Source organism: Amia ocellicauda, chromosome 8 (assembly GCF_036373705.1).
Source record: "Amia ocellicauda isolate fAmiCal2 chromosome 8, fAmiCal2.hap1, whole genome shotgun sequence".
NCBI lineage: Eukaryota > Metazoa > Chordata > Actinopteri > Amiiformes > Amiidae > Amia > Amia ocellicauda.
The window spans coordinates 18,028,707-18,045,109 of NC_089857.1; positions in this window are offsets into that span (position 1 = coordinate 18,028,707).

A 16,403-nucleotide genomic window follows, 5' to 3' on the forward strand; every position below is an offset into this window, starting at 1 on the left:
CCATCATGGCTTATTTAAAGGTATGACAGAACCCCAGATTCAGTACCTCATCTTATGTCATTTACTTCAAAACACCCTTTTCAGTTTCCCAGCAGTTGAAGCTTCTGATCTGCCCCTGCGAGTGGGAAGGATAATTTTGAAGATTAGTGGAAAAGTGGAGAAGGCCTTGAAATCACTCCCCCCTAGGTGTTCATCAGTTTCATCCTCAGACTCCCAAAATAGCGTGAACCAGCCTCAGTGCTGAAATGATGAGGGCAAGTACATTTTAGTCTGGTTCTGTACGCATGCACATGCTTTGGTGGACGGCAAGTTAGCTAAGTGAGCTGTGGATTATGGGAGAAAACAAACACGGCTGATACCTGTAACCATTTAATCATACAGTGAGGGAAAAAAGTATTTGATCCCCTGCTGATTTTGTACGTTTGCCCACTGACAAAGAAATTATCAGTCTACAATTTTAATGGTAGGTGTATTTTAACAGTGAGAGACAGAATAACAACAACAAAATCCAGAAAAACGCATTTCAAAAAAGTTATAAATTGATTTGCATGTTAATGAGGGAAATAAGTATTTGATCCCCTATCAATCAGCAAGATTTCTGGCTCCCAGGTGTCTTTTATACAGGTAACGAGCTGAGATTAGGAGCACTCTCTTAAAGGGAGTGCTCCTAATCTCAGATCGTTACCTGTATAAAAGACACCTGTCAACAGACGCAAGCAATCAATCAGATTCCAAACTCTCCACCATGGCCAAGACCAAAGAGCTGTCCAAGGATGTCAGGGACAAGATTGTAGACCTACACAAGGCTGGAATGGGCTACAAGACCATCGCCAAGCAGCTTGGTGAGAAGGTGACAACAGTTGGTGCGATTATTCGCAAATGGAAGAAACACAAAAACTGTCAGTCTCCCTCGGTCTGGGGCTCCATGCAAGTTCTCACCTCGTGGAGTTTCAATGATCATGAGAACGGTGAGGAATCAGCCCAAAACTACACGGGAGGATCTTGTTAATGATCTCAAGGCAGCTGGGACCACAGTCACCAAGAAAACAATTGGTAACACACTATGCCGTGAAGGACTGAAATCCTGCAGCGCCCGCAAGGTCCCCCTGCTCAAGAAAGCACATGTACAGGCCCATCTGAAGTTTGCCAATCTGAATGATTCAGAGGAGAACTGGGTGAAAGTGTTGTGGTCAGATGAGACCAAAATCGAACCGTGTTTGGAGGAGGAGGAATGACCCCAAGAACACCATCCCCACCGTCAAACATGGAGGTGGAAACATTATGCTTTGGGGGTGTTTTTCTGCTAAGGGGACAGGACAACTGCACCACATCAAAGGGACGATGGACGGGGCCATGTACCGTCAAATCTTGGGTGAGAACCTCCTTCCCTCCGCCAGGGCATTGAAAATGGGTCATGGATGGGTATTCCAGCATGACAATGACCCAAAACACACAGCCAAGGCAACAAAGGAGTGGCTCAAGAAGAAGCACATTAAGGTCCTGGAGTGGCCTAGCCAGTCTCCAGACCTTAATCCCATAGAAAATCTGTGGAGGGAGCTGAAGGTTCGAGTTGCCAAACGTCAGCCTCGAAACCTTAATGACTTGGAGAGGATCTGCAAAGAGGAGTGGGACAAAATCCCTCCTGAGATGTGTGCAAACCTGGTGGCCAACTACAAGAAACGTCTGACCTCTGTGATTGCCAACAAGGGTTTTGCCACCAAGTACTAAGTCGAAGGGGTCAAATACTTATTTCCCTTATTAACATGCAAATCAATTTATAACTTTTTTGAAATGCGTTTTTCTGGATTTTTTTGTTGTCATTCTGTCTTTCACTGTTAAAATACACCTACCATTAAAATTATAGACTGATTATTTCTTTGTCAGTGGGCAAACGTGCAAAATCAGCAGAGGATCAAATACTTTTTTCCCTCACTGTAAGTATGGAAAATGGGAATGGGAGGATGTAACAAGATTTCCTTAGCAATCCAACCCCAGGTTATATTATTTTCTCTCTCATTGAGAATTGAAATGCTCAAACAGCAAGATCACTGATACGTGGAGAGGTACCTATTGAGCAGAAACAATTTCTCCATAGATAGGTGATCAGGCAGAAAATTCTTCCTTCACAGAAACACGATACAGTTCCCAGTAAAATACAACTGCAAAAAAACATCGCCCCAAATATTAAACAGAACTGTGCTAAAACTGCAGTTATGTTTGGTATATATTCATCAAAGATCTGGTAGGTTCTGCCATTATTTTTTTCCAGAGAAAAGACCATTTTGAAGGAGGGACTGTCTGTGGATTAAGTCTTTTTCATGTAATGGTCCCTGTTGGTTTGTTGTTAAAAAATAAAAGTTGCCAGAAGGTTTTCTTGATTGACTGTATTAGATGCTGAGACTTAAAATATTAATGACATTCTGCAATCAAAGTGTAGTTGATTTTATAATTTATGTAATGCTTAATTCTCATCCTGACCTAGAGATAACATTTGACTAAAATTAGGAGAAACCATTGAAAAAAGCCTGATTGAATTCACTGGCGGCAACGTGAATTGGGTCGCACTGGCGTGTATATTGAGCTGAAGATGTGTGATCCAATGTATTTTACTTGCAGAACTTCAATTGAAAACAGAAAGCAGAAAGAGTCAACCTCTTGAGAATCCAAAAAGAAATCCATTCTCCTCAAATGCCCTTCTAGTATCCAAAAAAGAACATACAATACATGTTTCTCTCTTAGGAAAATTAATATAAATTATTAGTTACAGAGCATTCCACTTACGTGCTTAGATTCAATAATTGATACATAACAAATTATTAAACCAAAACAAATTTCTGTTGAAACTGAGAAAAATAAATTTCAGGATGACTCTCAGAATACTTTGTATTATTGATAAATTGGTCCACTCTCAATTAAACAGAGTTAAAATTATACAACTTTTAAATGAAAGAAAAAGGAAAGAAAATCAACTCTGAAGATATATTTTCTTAGATGAAAGCATTTCAGTTTTCACCGTACCTTCAGGAACTCAAGACGAACTTGAATCTGCAGAAAGTCTTTTAGCAGTCCTTGTTATTGTCAAAATATGTTTGTTTTAAATGGACTGAATTTTGAAATGCATTATTCAACGTATAATAAATCGTTTTTTTGTAGGTAGGTAGAAGTGAAAAGTTCAGCATTTTCCATGTAGGTGTTTGTGAAGCCGGTAGTGATAATGTAAATGTGTTATGTAATAATATTTTTTTTAAACACCTGAATTGCTGCATAATAATACCACATCTTAATTTCTAATTATGATTATGAAAGCAAAGTTGCCAGTGCAAGCAGCAGTAGGGTGGAGAAAACATAGCTTGGCAATCCTGACATAGACAGAAGGCAGCCAAACTCCCTCAAAGTCACCACGAGCCAACTGTGCCGGAGCTTGCCAGGGTGGAGTGGCAGGAGCAGGCCTCGGGGTGAAGCCATCACAGAGTGGAGGGAATCGGCAGCACATCACTAAACGCAAGGCAGGTGATGGAGTCACCAGAGTGACGAGGCCAATGCAGGAACACAAAGGTGTATATATATTTATAAAGTAGGCTACCTCACAGATGTAATGTGATGGGCTTGGCAGTCTACATATAGGCAGATCCCTCGATCAATCTCAGCCCATCAGCATTAGGCCAACAGAAATATAACTGACCTGTTTGCAAGGCTAATATTTTACAGCAAAGCTATGTTATGGTCTACAATCAGCTAGAAGTGAACATCTACTATGATGGTAATGGATGTTTTTTTGTTGAGATTGTAGTTGTTATTTTTAATATTCTGTATTTGAAATGTCTTTGATAGATCAGTATCAGTATTACTCTATAATCAAGGCCAGAGTCTCATGGTTTGTCCAGTGACACAACATAATTAAAACTATAAAAGCAAAATATATATATATATATATATATATATATATATATATATATATGTGTGTCTATGAGGCTTAAAAGACAATGCATTGCTAATTTTGTACACAGACCCAATCGAAACACTGTTGTAGAAGATTGAAGGAAATTAAATACATACAGAAGAGCTCTAATCAAATGGTCAATATAAGCTAAAAAAAACTCAATACTAATGCAATCAGTCACTTTTGTTTATATAGGAATAAGCCAGTTTAAATAGATGTGTTTTAATTGCTGAAGTGAAATTAGACAGCTAATCAATTAGTCTAATTTCACCAGGAAATGAATGTGAAGCATTTAATAGTATCCAGTTTAGTCCAAACCTTTCAATCTGTTGGTTAGGAATCTCTAGTAACATTTTATTTAAACTGTCTACAAGATGTAAATCAAACAAATACTAACAAGCTCCCAAGCAGAATAGTCTCTTAATTGCAGCTACACTAGTATGCATTTCTTGCAACTTAGTGAGTTTGATGGTTTCTGCATCAGACTGTGTACAGTATGAGGATATTTCAAAAATAAAATGTTTAACCTTTTGTTGGTATAAATCCATAACAATAACATTAATAATAATACTTTACTTTCCCAAATTAATGACAAAATGAAACTGTGTGAAAGGTAAGTGTTGCATGATCTGTATACTATGGGCCTGGGTACAGTGTGATGATGACCTAGAACATCTCTTAAGAGTTGTATATGTAAGTAAGAAGCCCACCTAACTGTATTGACAGAGATCTTGTAGTGTTTTTTGGTAATCTCCTGGTTCTGGACACCTAAATACACATGAATATATGTGCTTTGGTGTCTCCAGATCATGTGAGCATTGCCTGTGACATGATCATGGTGCCAGACAAGCTCTCCACACTGCAAGGCATCAACCAAGCCAAGAAAATCCTCGCTGTTTTTAAACCCACCTAATCCTTGTAGCACTGGCACAATTATGCGTCCCCCCCAGGAAATCACAATTATAGTCAGCTGTTTCATACCCAAGATGAAGCCTGATCCAGAAGTTGCTGGTGCAAGAGAATCCAGGAGAATCTACCATCATCACCTCCACACTTCCAGCAACAGCTCCCATATACAAAAAGACAGCACATGACTGTGTACTTAACATTTTAGGTAATACATAAAAAGTATTACTTATATGTCAGTTTTCAAGTATATGTCTATATATATATATATATATATATATATATATATATATATATATATATATATATGTCTGTCATCTGAAATATAACACATTCCTAGATTTTCATTTTTAATTATTTATGAATGACCATGGCAGTTTCCATGTGTGTTTTGACCTTACTCAGGACAATAAGCTTGAGTCAAAGCTTAAATGACCCTCTCCCTCTTGGGTTTACATGGTTTTAATCTATTGCACTCAGGACGAGCTGCTGTTTACCAAACATCATGCAAATTAATGAATATGTAAATGAGCTCTACGTACAGTTTGCGTGATTTTTTTGCAGGGAAATCCCAGAAAGGGTGGTTTACATGCACGAGAACAACACTCAAGACACTGACATCACAGAATCCATGGCTGTCATCTGACATCTTGTTCAAATTAAACAGCATACAGCTGTGGCTTGTGCCTTATGTTAGTTGTTTAATACTTTGTTTTACTGATCTTACCTGAGTGGTTTTTCACGTCACTGATGGAGCAAGCTGTGACTAGTATAAGTGTTTTATAAAGTTAGGATTACAACACAATGTAACAATGTACTAAAAGCTGCACAGCAGACCCACAACAAAGTAGAGAGCATAATGAAAAAATCAGCTTTCCGCATTGCCATTACATGAAATACACCATTGCTAACCATGAAACATCCATCAGCAACTTACTTAACATGAAACCCACAATAAACTGACCAGTTATCTTGCACTTTTATTATGTGGTCATTAATGATATATATATACAATCACCTCAGTAGCATTTGCACGTGAAATGCATGTTTATATGCGGAAATGGACATATTTTCGTTACTTTTACGTCATTTACTTGAGTATTTTGGATTTACCCTGTCAGTCTCTATGACCTTTTCGTTTAGCCACAAACCTGATTCTCCCACATTTTCGTGCCAAACGTGCATGCGCATCATCACTTCATGAGTTAAAAATGCTGCATGTAAACTCCCCTGATGAGGTAAGATCATGACATGCATATTGTATGTTGTCATAAATTCAGTTTGTATATGTTTGGGTTTTTTCAGCTGGAAATGATAATAGAGAAACTAAAATAAAGAAGTACTAAGTAAGATGCAAACTAACATATGTTCAACATTAATAACTAAGGTTGAATTTAATTATTCCAAAAACAAAAACAAAAATAAAAAATACATAAATAAACAAAAATTCTCCACTACCATTGAAATAAAAGGAATTTCAGGTGATCTTAAAGCTTTAATGTACTTCTGCTAAAAATTACTTTAGCAGAAGTGATGAAGTATCACCGAATCAATGCAAGACAGGAACATTAATTTTCCAATACCAGAACATACGATATGAGAAAGAGAAAATATATTTTCCTTAATGGAAACTCTTAATGTTCCAAAGAGCCATTAAGGATTCAAACAGGCACGATTTTTTGGGGAAAATCTATGGGTAATTAAATAAATTGTTCCTCAGCATGCTAAGTGTTTAATGAAAAGTGTTATCAAATCCTGTCATATCATTAATGTCAAAGCCATGGTCTGATTCATCTTCACATTATGTCAGATCTGCAGAGCACTGAAAAGTATAATACACATAATATCAGGAGTCTCAGAATATGTATTTTTTGATGTCACAAACCGATGCAATGTCAACCTGCCATGTTGGCTGACAACTATATCTGGCCTCCTCCTTGACTCATATTATTTCATTTTTTACCTGCTCTGAAATCCCATTATATGTGTCTGTGTATCATTCTTAGTTCATGTCATACTGCTAGACTCTGCCCTTAAGGAAACTGGAAAGTGTTTGGGATCGAAACAAATCAACTTCAGGGAATTGTGTGAAGGTCAAAATATCAAGAATTGACAATTTATACAATGACAACAGCAATACTTGGAATGCTAGAAAAATGTACCCAAAGTGTGAAAGAAAGAAAAAATACTTCAAGAAATACAATACCCTTTTAATTTATGATCATACTATAATGATTCAATTCTCATTTTGGTTGCATATGCATCCACAGTCCTTGGGGGTCCTCAGTTACTAAGTCAGAGTCCATGAGGCCTCATTATTATCAAGGTCATTTAGTAAAAAACTGATAAAAACACCTTCATTGTGAATATAAACTGTCAGGCTTTGGAGACATTGTATTTCATAACTGTTAATTTCAAGAGCCATGGGACTGAAAATTGTGACTTTTCAGTGAAATAAATGTGGCACTAAATTATCTCTACAGGAATCCACAGAAAATACTCCTGTTTGCAACATGACATTTAAATGAAAGAACATGAGGTGCACGTGTCAGTATCTTAAAAGAAAACAAATGCAAAATGTCACACAAGGAGTATTTTTAAACATAATTCCAGTATATTTGTAATTATCTAAAGCGATGTTAGAAGCGTTTTTGTGAAAGAATGTAAAAAAATAGCAAAACCTTATATTTTTGGCAAATTTCCCTATATGTTTTAATAGTAGGAAGCTTTTCCCTTGGTTTTCAAAATAGGTTCTCAACTACAAACTGCAATTACTTTTTCTCCTTTGATCCATTCTGATGCAGTCATTCTCAACTGTACAAACACAACATGTTAATAAACAGGCCTGTGCTTTCATTGGGAAATGTCTTTTCACAGGCATGTTCTCCATATTTGTTTTAATATTTCATGCCTTGATTTCTATACAAAATATTCATATATTGTAAGCATCCTCTTTCTTCAGTAATAATAATAATAATATGAAGAGGCCTGGAGAGGTTAAAATACTAAAATGCATATAGAAAATGTTACCTCACAAGTCATAGATATAAAGACTCCACAGACAGTTGCACATTTTAACAAAGTGAACTGTATTTCCTTGGTCTTAGAAAGTCATTCATATTTGCATCCTGCTTTGTGCTTATTTGTACCGCTACGATAATATTCAAGGCATCCCTCACAAGGGTTTTTCCTCAAGAATAAAACTGTCTCCCTGCCGGTGTACTGTCAAACACAAAATGACTGGGGATGAAGCAGTGCATTTCTGCAATCAGTGGCAGATGGAGAACCTGTAGGGTTTCAAGGCCCAGGCATTACTTGATCACAGCACTCTGGTCCCACATGCTTAAGAGCCATGTTGATGCTCGGTGATCCATCTCAAATTCCTAGCTGAGGAGGAAGTGTGGCAAGCTGTCTAGCATCATATTATAGGAGATCAGTCCTTCTCCTCAACAGATATCATCACTGTGCTCGCGAACAGCTTGGGTTACATCCTCCGTTCTTCACAGCTTGCTTCAGTCATCTACTGTCATTTTAATTTATTGTCTGTTGGGAAGCCACAATGTTAGTTTTGCCCAGTATTGGGAATGGCCTTTTTAAACTATTTCGATGCACATCTCTGCTCCTTTCTAAGGCATATATAAGTGTATAAAGCACAATTTTAAAATGTAATAGCTCTGTATTTTAAATTAGCATTCTAATGATTAATAAAAAGACTTACCGTCACCTATATTTCAAAATTCAGTTGGAAGTAATACCTTGGCTATTGAATATGCATATACGAATTATAAAAATATATACTTTCTTTGAATACACTGTTTAATATTGTCCAAAATTGCACTTGAATAAGAACTTTAATTACAAGCACATAAGCTATACTTTCTCCACCATCTGTGGCTCAAGAAATTCTTCCTCATTCTGCCGTGGCTGTTGTGTTTCATACCTAGGTATGTATAATGCAGATATGTATATGTTTTTCAGCTGCTGTTTTTTAATGAGAAAGAAATGATCCGTGAACACATAGCCTAATGAGTGTTTATTTTTGTATTAACAGGTCTATAATGTATACTATAATGAAGTTCTGTTACATATTTTCCTTTTTCTGATATTGTGAAACAATTAATTTGTTATTGTCATACAATACAAAGAACTGTTTTATTCTTCCATTTATAATCAACTGTGTTTAATCTATTTTCTTATGTATTTTAAGATAAACAGCAACAACAATACACATAATACTTGTGTGAATGTTCCATTACAAATCTGACATCAGATTATTTAGACTACATGTTCATTATCTCAGAGACTAAAGCCAGACAAAGTTGTGTAGTAGTAACCTATCAATCAAAAAGTACACAATCCTACTGAAAATCAATCAAAGAAGACCGGAGGTCACTTATGTCAGCTTATCACTGATGGGAACACTGTTCAGCAGGGCTATTGACATTTAATGCTTTGTTGCAAAAGAAAAGCAATGAACCAATCGGGAAAACAAAAATCAGTTTAAGACTTTTGTTTTTTCAACATTTTCACAGTGTCCAAGAAACTTGGTGGGGATCTTGGTGTAAGATATTATTTGTTAGAATATATTTTTCTATGGGAAATTCTATACCATCTGGTTTGGTAGAGGAAACAGACCTCCTCCCTTTTATCTAAGTTCCCTGGTAGCCCCTGGTAGCCCTGGTAACCCTATCTTTATGACCAGAGACCAAAAAGGGACCTGTCCTCTGATTGGCTCCTAGCCAAATTCAAAATGACCCCCACTTCTAAATTACTTTAGCATAAGGCACCCAAGTCATGGTGGTGGCAAAATGCTATTGTTTGGAAGGAAACCTTATAAAAGGGAAAACAAAGAGAATTTGAGTTCTCTTAACTTTTTCATCCTGCAACGAGACACAAGACAGAGCTGGAGTGGAGAGACAGAGAGAGACACACCGCTTCCTGCCTGACCAGACTGGCCTATAAGCTGTACTGTGAGGTGAAAGAAGAAAATAGGTATTATCTGTTTCTTACTGTAATCCAGCAGAAGCTTAATATTACTTATTTTCAGTAATATAATTGAATGATATTAGTTTCCTATTTTTGTCAAAATAAATGATTATTGCACATCTGTGACTTGACCGCATCTTCCCTCTAAAAAGAATCTTAAAAGAGAAACCAATTGACTTATGAGTTTTCAGTTCAACTATTTATTTAGATTGACTGAAAAACCAAGCATTCCAAATTCTCTTACATTGGGAAATCCCCCAAAGAAGCCAAAGAGCGCACTCTGCTCGCTGAATCAGCAGGACGACGTGGGGAGTTCTAGATTTTTCAGGGAGAATCTAACAACAGCAACTAGAACATGATCTCGACCCAATCCAAACCTTCTGGATAGTCCAAGAAATAGTTTCCAAGAAACCTGTATTTTCAATGTTACTAAAAATAAAAGGAAAGGGAACAATGATGCCTTTAGTCAGTTTGGTCTGTCTTAGGCAGCTGCAATAACTAGATAACAAAATTAGGTTTCCTGTAATTTTGGAACAAAGGAGGCCTGCAGTCACATTAAGCTAAGTTTCTGTTCTGTGTGGAGGGGCAATACTGATATAACATATGGTTCAGTTCATGTTCTTTTTTTTTTTTTTATCAACGCAAAGCTGATATTATGCCCTATGAGACCATGTAAGGCCCAGTGGTATTCAGCATTTACAGGATGCCTCCGTTATGTGGATTATATCTCCATCTTTGTACAAATAATACATTGATTCCGTTCCCCTGTAAAATGAAAAGCGTAAACCTACTTTGCTCCTTTAGGCTGTTCATGACCACATACATTCTGCTTGTTTGTCTTTCTTTATTGTATCTGTATCTAAACTCTACACATCCTAATCTATGGTACATGTCTATTTCACATGTATCAATTACATGGGGCTGAAGAAATAAAGCTGACAACTCTATTGGTACTAAGGGATATTAAAAATCATTCTTGCATAATGAATCTTCAGCATCATCATACTTCGAAGCATTTCAAGTTGGTTATGTGTACTTAGTATGTCATGTCTGAACCCTGCAGAATATTAATACAATATTTGATTGTTTTAAAATGTTCAGATTTCTATGATTTCACGTTGAAACTGTAATTATGGTAGACTTTATCTCAGAAACTGTGCAATCACTCCTAGATATGAATAGTCTTTTATTTACATTTATAAATAGCTGGTAGATGATTAGGCGTGATGAAAATGTTGTGCTAATGAGGTAGCAGCTAACCTTTATCCAGATTCATTTCAAACCTTCCTTTGTGGATGAATGTGGTGGGGCTTAAAGATGCATTTCACAATTCCTGTATGAATTGCAATTGTAATTAAATAAGCAGCTAGTATCAAAATCTTGAAGATCAAGATCTTGAACTCTGAACCCTGAACTCTTTCAATGCTTTCATCTATCAACAGCTATTTAGCCCTTTTGAGATAATTAAGAATGTACTTAATGTACTTGAACATAATTTTTTGTCATTTAAGAAACAGGTATAAGTAAAATTACACAATTTTAAGTGTAATCATTTTACACACTTTAGTTCATTTTTCTGTTCAGCATGCGTTAAATCTTCCAACAGTTTATTTACTTTTAGTTCACTCCCACTGGGACATATTAACTTCTTGTGTTCCTTTTATGTAAATCTGTTGGGAGTGTTGCTCACCAGAAGACTTTTCTTGGAATTCATGCATGACCTAGATAAGCTGGGGACAAACATGTGACTCCTAGAATGGCTGAAGTGCAGCCAGCAACCCACTGTTCTGCGTTGGTTTTGGACTGGTAGTGTCCTTCTTTCATTTCCTATTGCAATATTTACAGAATCACTGAAATTATGGCATTTTAGTGTGCCGAAGCCAGTGACCTATATGTTTAAACAAAGACATGATTTAAGTTCAAGGAACACAAATGACAACTTATACATGTATAATAACCAATTTATTAACACGTACGTATTAATTAATGCATGGTATTCACGTTCTTGTTATTAACATGTAAATAACATGTAGTAGAATCCAGATATTCATATTTTACTTAATTGATACTCTATGAATACTCTTCAGGTTATAGAGAGTTTAGAGAAACATTTCGTACAGTAATCGTTACAGTCATTTTTATATAACCTGCAGAATTCTGTCCTTGGAGAAACAAAATAGCGCCTATCCATACCATTTACTAAAACACTGCATAGTATTAACCACAGTGCCTTACCTGCCAGTCAGATCGTATAGTCTCCACTCAAGAAGAACGGATGCCTGTCACCTCCTCAGATCATCTGTCAGATGGGAGCAGTGTTCCACAGTAGCATCAACATCTACAGTGACTTAATGGCTGGATGAGCAGCACTAGTCATGAATCTTTTGCTGACATTCACAGAAAGTTGTGCATGTCCTACAATCCCTAAAGAAACATGTTACGTGAAGTAATGTATGCCATGAAGAACAGGTTTTGTGTTATATACTATACAAAATAAAGTACCTTAGGAATCATCAGTAATATACAGGGCAAGGCTGTGAATCAAAATATTGCCAAGTAATTCATCACTATATTATACACTGCAGTATTTTGACACAGATTAGTTGGGTCACCTCTACTCCGAGGAAGGAATATGTGTCAATTGCACTTCTTTGGCTGTCCATCATGTACTCAATGTATAGGTAATACCTATCTTATGTGTTTAGCCTTGGCTGAGATCTGCTTCCTTGTAAGTGATTTCCTGTGCCTTTGCCAGGAAATATCTCCTGCTTAAAAGTTATGGAGAGAAAGGTGTCTCCAGCAGCACAGACTCTCTCCATAAAGCACACTGTTACTAAATTATTTGAAACATCAAGCAATCAATTTTAATACAGGAACACTTAATTGCAGTTGTTAATAGCAGGATTGGGATTTTGTGATTTTTTGGCTGATGAGGGTAATTTGCTGTTCATAAACTTCCCAGTAGTTGATCATAGCTAATGACAATTGGAAGACTTTTTTATTACTGATCTAAAGTAAACTTTATTATGGAGAAATATACCATTAAATATGCCCACTGTATTAATTTTATGGAGAAAAACATGAGTTTACATGTGTGTTTTACTTTGAAACCCACAACAAACTGACCAGTAATCTTCCACTTTTATAATGCAGTCATAAGGATATTGAATAGTCGTGCCCCGATTGAAAATAATGCAATGTAACAATTACTGCTATTGCAATCAGTTCTGAACTTTATTTTTAAATACTTAACTAACAAAACAAATTCAAAAACTTTGTTAAATAAACATTAATAAATGGAAGGCAATGTAAAAAATGTCTTCCTATTAGGAGACGTACGGAAATGTCATAATAACAACAGCAATAGCATACCTATCAACTCTCATGCAACTCATGTCAGACTCTCATATTTTTTCAAATACTGTTACAACCTTTTCTATTAATTACAATTTCAGATTAACAACAATGCTTATATAGCCTACAATATGTTCGTCTTCCAAAAATGTGTTGACATGTGCATAAGAACGAAATATTTTGCAATTAAAGCTGTAACTTGACCAACCAGAGTATTTTTCTTTTTAATTTTAATCAAGTTATTAATTTAATTTTCATTCAATAATAGTCTGGAAAACTGCAATACAAATGCCTTAACATTAGGGTCCTTGTGGTGTTTTCTGGTCATAACAACAGCGGAATACAAAATGTATTAGACTATCTATCTATTTCTTTTATACAATTAACTTAACTAAACAATTTACTTTTCCCACATTTCTAAACAACACTAAACATATAGACTACTGGTCTATGTTAAATCAAATCAGAAACAAACTTGTGTGCTCAAGTTCCAGACAATACAAAATAAATAGCCTATATCTATGTAGGCAATAGCTGGCTATGTATAGCTAGGTTAATAATAATAATGTTTATTGTACTCCGTTTTCCTTTTTGTCATTGCTAGTGTCACAGAAGGCTGTTTGGCTTTTAGCTGGGTTAACATACAAGTTGTAGATTTGTGGTAGTTTAATTGCACTGCACATATCTTAGTGTTTTCATTTATTTTGCCAAAGTATTTCCATGCAGCACTTTTCTGTGAGGAAGCCATCTTTAGTAGAAGTACATTCTAGTTTAGCCAATCACAGACAAGAAATAACAAATCCCACCCTCCCGTCAATCTTCATTACTGCTACATAGAGAGCCATAGAGAGAGTACAGGCTTTAAAATAAGATCAATATATACGTTTCTTTTTCTTTTTGTATCTTTTCGAAGGTTGGATAGTGGCCATTGTTAACGAATAGTCAACTGTTCTACTATATGGTCTTATCCCTAGTATTTATATGTGAAATGTTAAAATGGATGTGTTTTTCCTGTGTTTTCATAATTTTTACATAATGTATAATTATTATACTATTATTACACCGTGTAACATTTTGTTTGTTTTGTTTCCTGGGTAGTGTTATTTCCTAATTGCTTATGCCTCAAAAGTATAGAAAATGGCTATTATTCCCCACAAACTCTGCTTTTGTGAACAGGACAGTGATATTTTGTAATTTACCCATTTTCCAGAACATTCCAGATAGATTCAGTGCTGAGTAAACTTGGAGTAACTTCTAGAACTTTCCAGTAATATACTGTAGTAGTATAAATACAGGGGCCTTAAGCCCAACCAGTTCAGTTTAGTTCCAGCTGCATAAGTGGATACATATCTGCATTTGTCTGAGATATCATCAAGAGGCTGCAAGCATCCGGCAGACACATTTTGCTATGTCTGCAGTCAATTTATCAAGACAAAAGCGAAAAAATACTGCGTGGAAGCATTTGCTAAGATGTGTGAGGCCTACAAAGCATATTTCTGCATGCCTGTCAGGGATCAAGACAAACCCTGGGCACCTCATTTCACCTGCGAGCACTGCAAAAAACTCTAGAAGGTAAGATGGACAATTGTTGCTTGGAATTTTATGTTATAAACTTTGTTAAAATTTTTAAAATTGTAAAAGTTTTAAATTTTAAAATGTTTTACAATTTTCAATTTTATTGAAACAATATATCATAAATGAAAAATGTTGCGAGAATCTCTTACACATGTCATGGGTGAAATAAATTTATTTTTGTAGGATGGTACAGAGGGGAAAAGAAAGCCATGAAGTTCGCTATCCCAAGAATTTGGCGGGAAACCACTGACCACTCAACTGCTACTTCTGCATGGTGGACCCTTCCGAATGTCGGACTGGCAAGAATGCACCTGCTATCACGTATCCGGACTTATCTTCAGCTATCTTGACGTCTAGGCTCAAGCAGTGGAACTTATAGGATGAAAGTGTGCAAGTCGCAGATCAGAGGAAGCGTCACCAACCTTTTTACAGCTTCTTCACCCATCAAGATGGGCTCTGCTTCTGCCACAATGTGACCAGTCTGTTCGAGCCACTCAGAATCGCCTGTAACCAGAATGAGTGGCGCCTCTTCATTGACAGCTCATCCAGGAGCCTCAAAGCCGTGCTGGTCCATAATGGTAACAATGGTACCCGTCTCTTCCCCTGGCTCACTCGGTGCACCTCAAAGAGGATTACAACAGCATCAAGACCTTGCTGGACGCCTTTAAGTATGATGAGTATGGCTAGGAGGTCATAGGAGACTTCAAAATGGTGGCATTCCTGATGGGTCTCCAAGGCAGTTTTACCAAGTTTCCCTGCTATCTTTGCCTTTGGGACAGCAGGGACACCAAGGCGCACTACCACAGGCGGGACTGGCCACAGCAGACCAAGTTCTCTGTGGGGAGGAACAACGTCAAGTGGGAGCCACTGGTGGACCCCCGGAAGTTGCTGATGCCACCAGTGCACATCAAATTGGGCCTTATGAAACAATTTGTCAGAGCTCTAGATAAGGATTCGGCAGCCTTCAAATACCTGTGCTGTAGGATGTCCCTCAAAGTCCATATCCTTGATGCTCATCTGGAGAAATTCAAGGAGAACATGGGAGCGTACTTGGAGGAGCAAGGCGAGCGCTTCCACCAGGATATACTGGACTTTGAACACCGCTACCAAGGACAGTATAACGAGAACATGATGGGAGACTACATTTGGGGGCTGATTTGTGAAAGTGATTTACAGTATAATCGTAAGTCTCGAAAAACTACTACCTTTTTTCTGACTTTATGTGAACGAAAAAACACAAATTCGCCCGTTTTCTCATTGGAAATAGGTACATTTCAAAATATCACTGTCCTGGTCACAAAAGCAAAGTTTGTGGGGAATAATAGCCTTTTTCTATACTTTTGAGGCATAAGCAATTTCTTATGTTCCTTACTACCCAGGAACAAAAATTGTGTTACATAGTGTTATTATTTGGGATTAACATTGTCCTTTATTGTGGCCATTTTTTTTTTACTGCAAACCTGATTCTCCTGTGGTTTCAGGCTAAACAGGCATAATCACTTAATGAGTTAATAATACTGCATGCAGCAAACATTTGGCATTTTTGCAAATGAGAGAAAAAAAACACAACCTTTCAAACCAATTAATTTAACTTATATATATATCAACAGAAATAATACAATTGTGTACTTGTGTGGCTCAA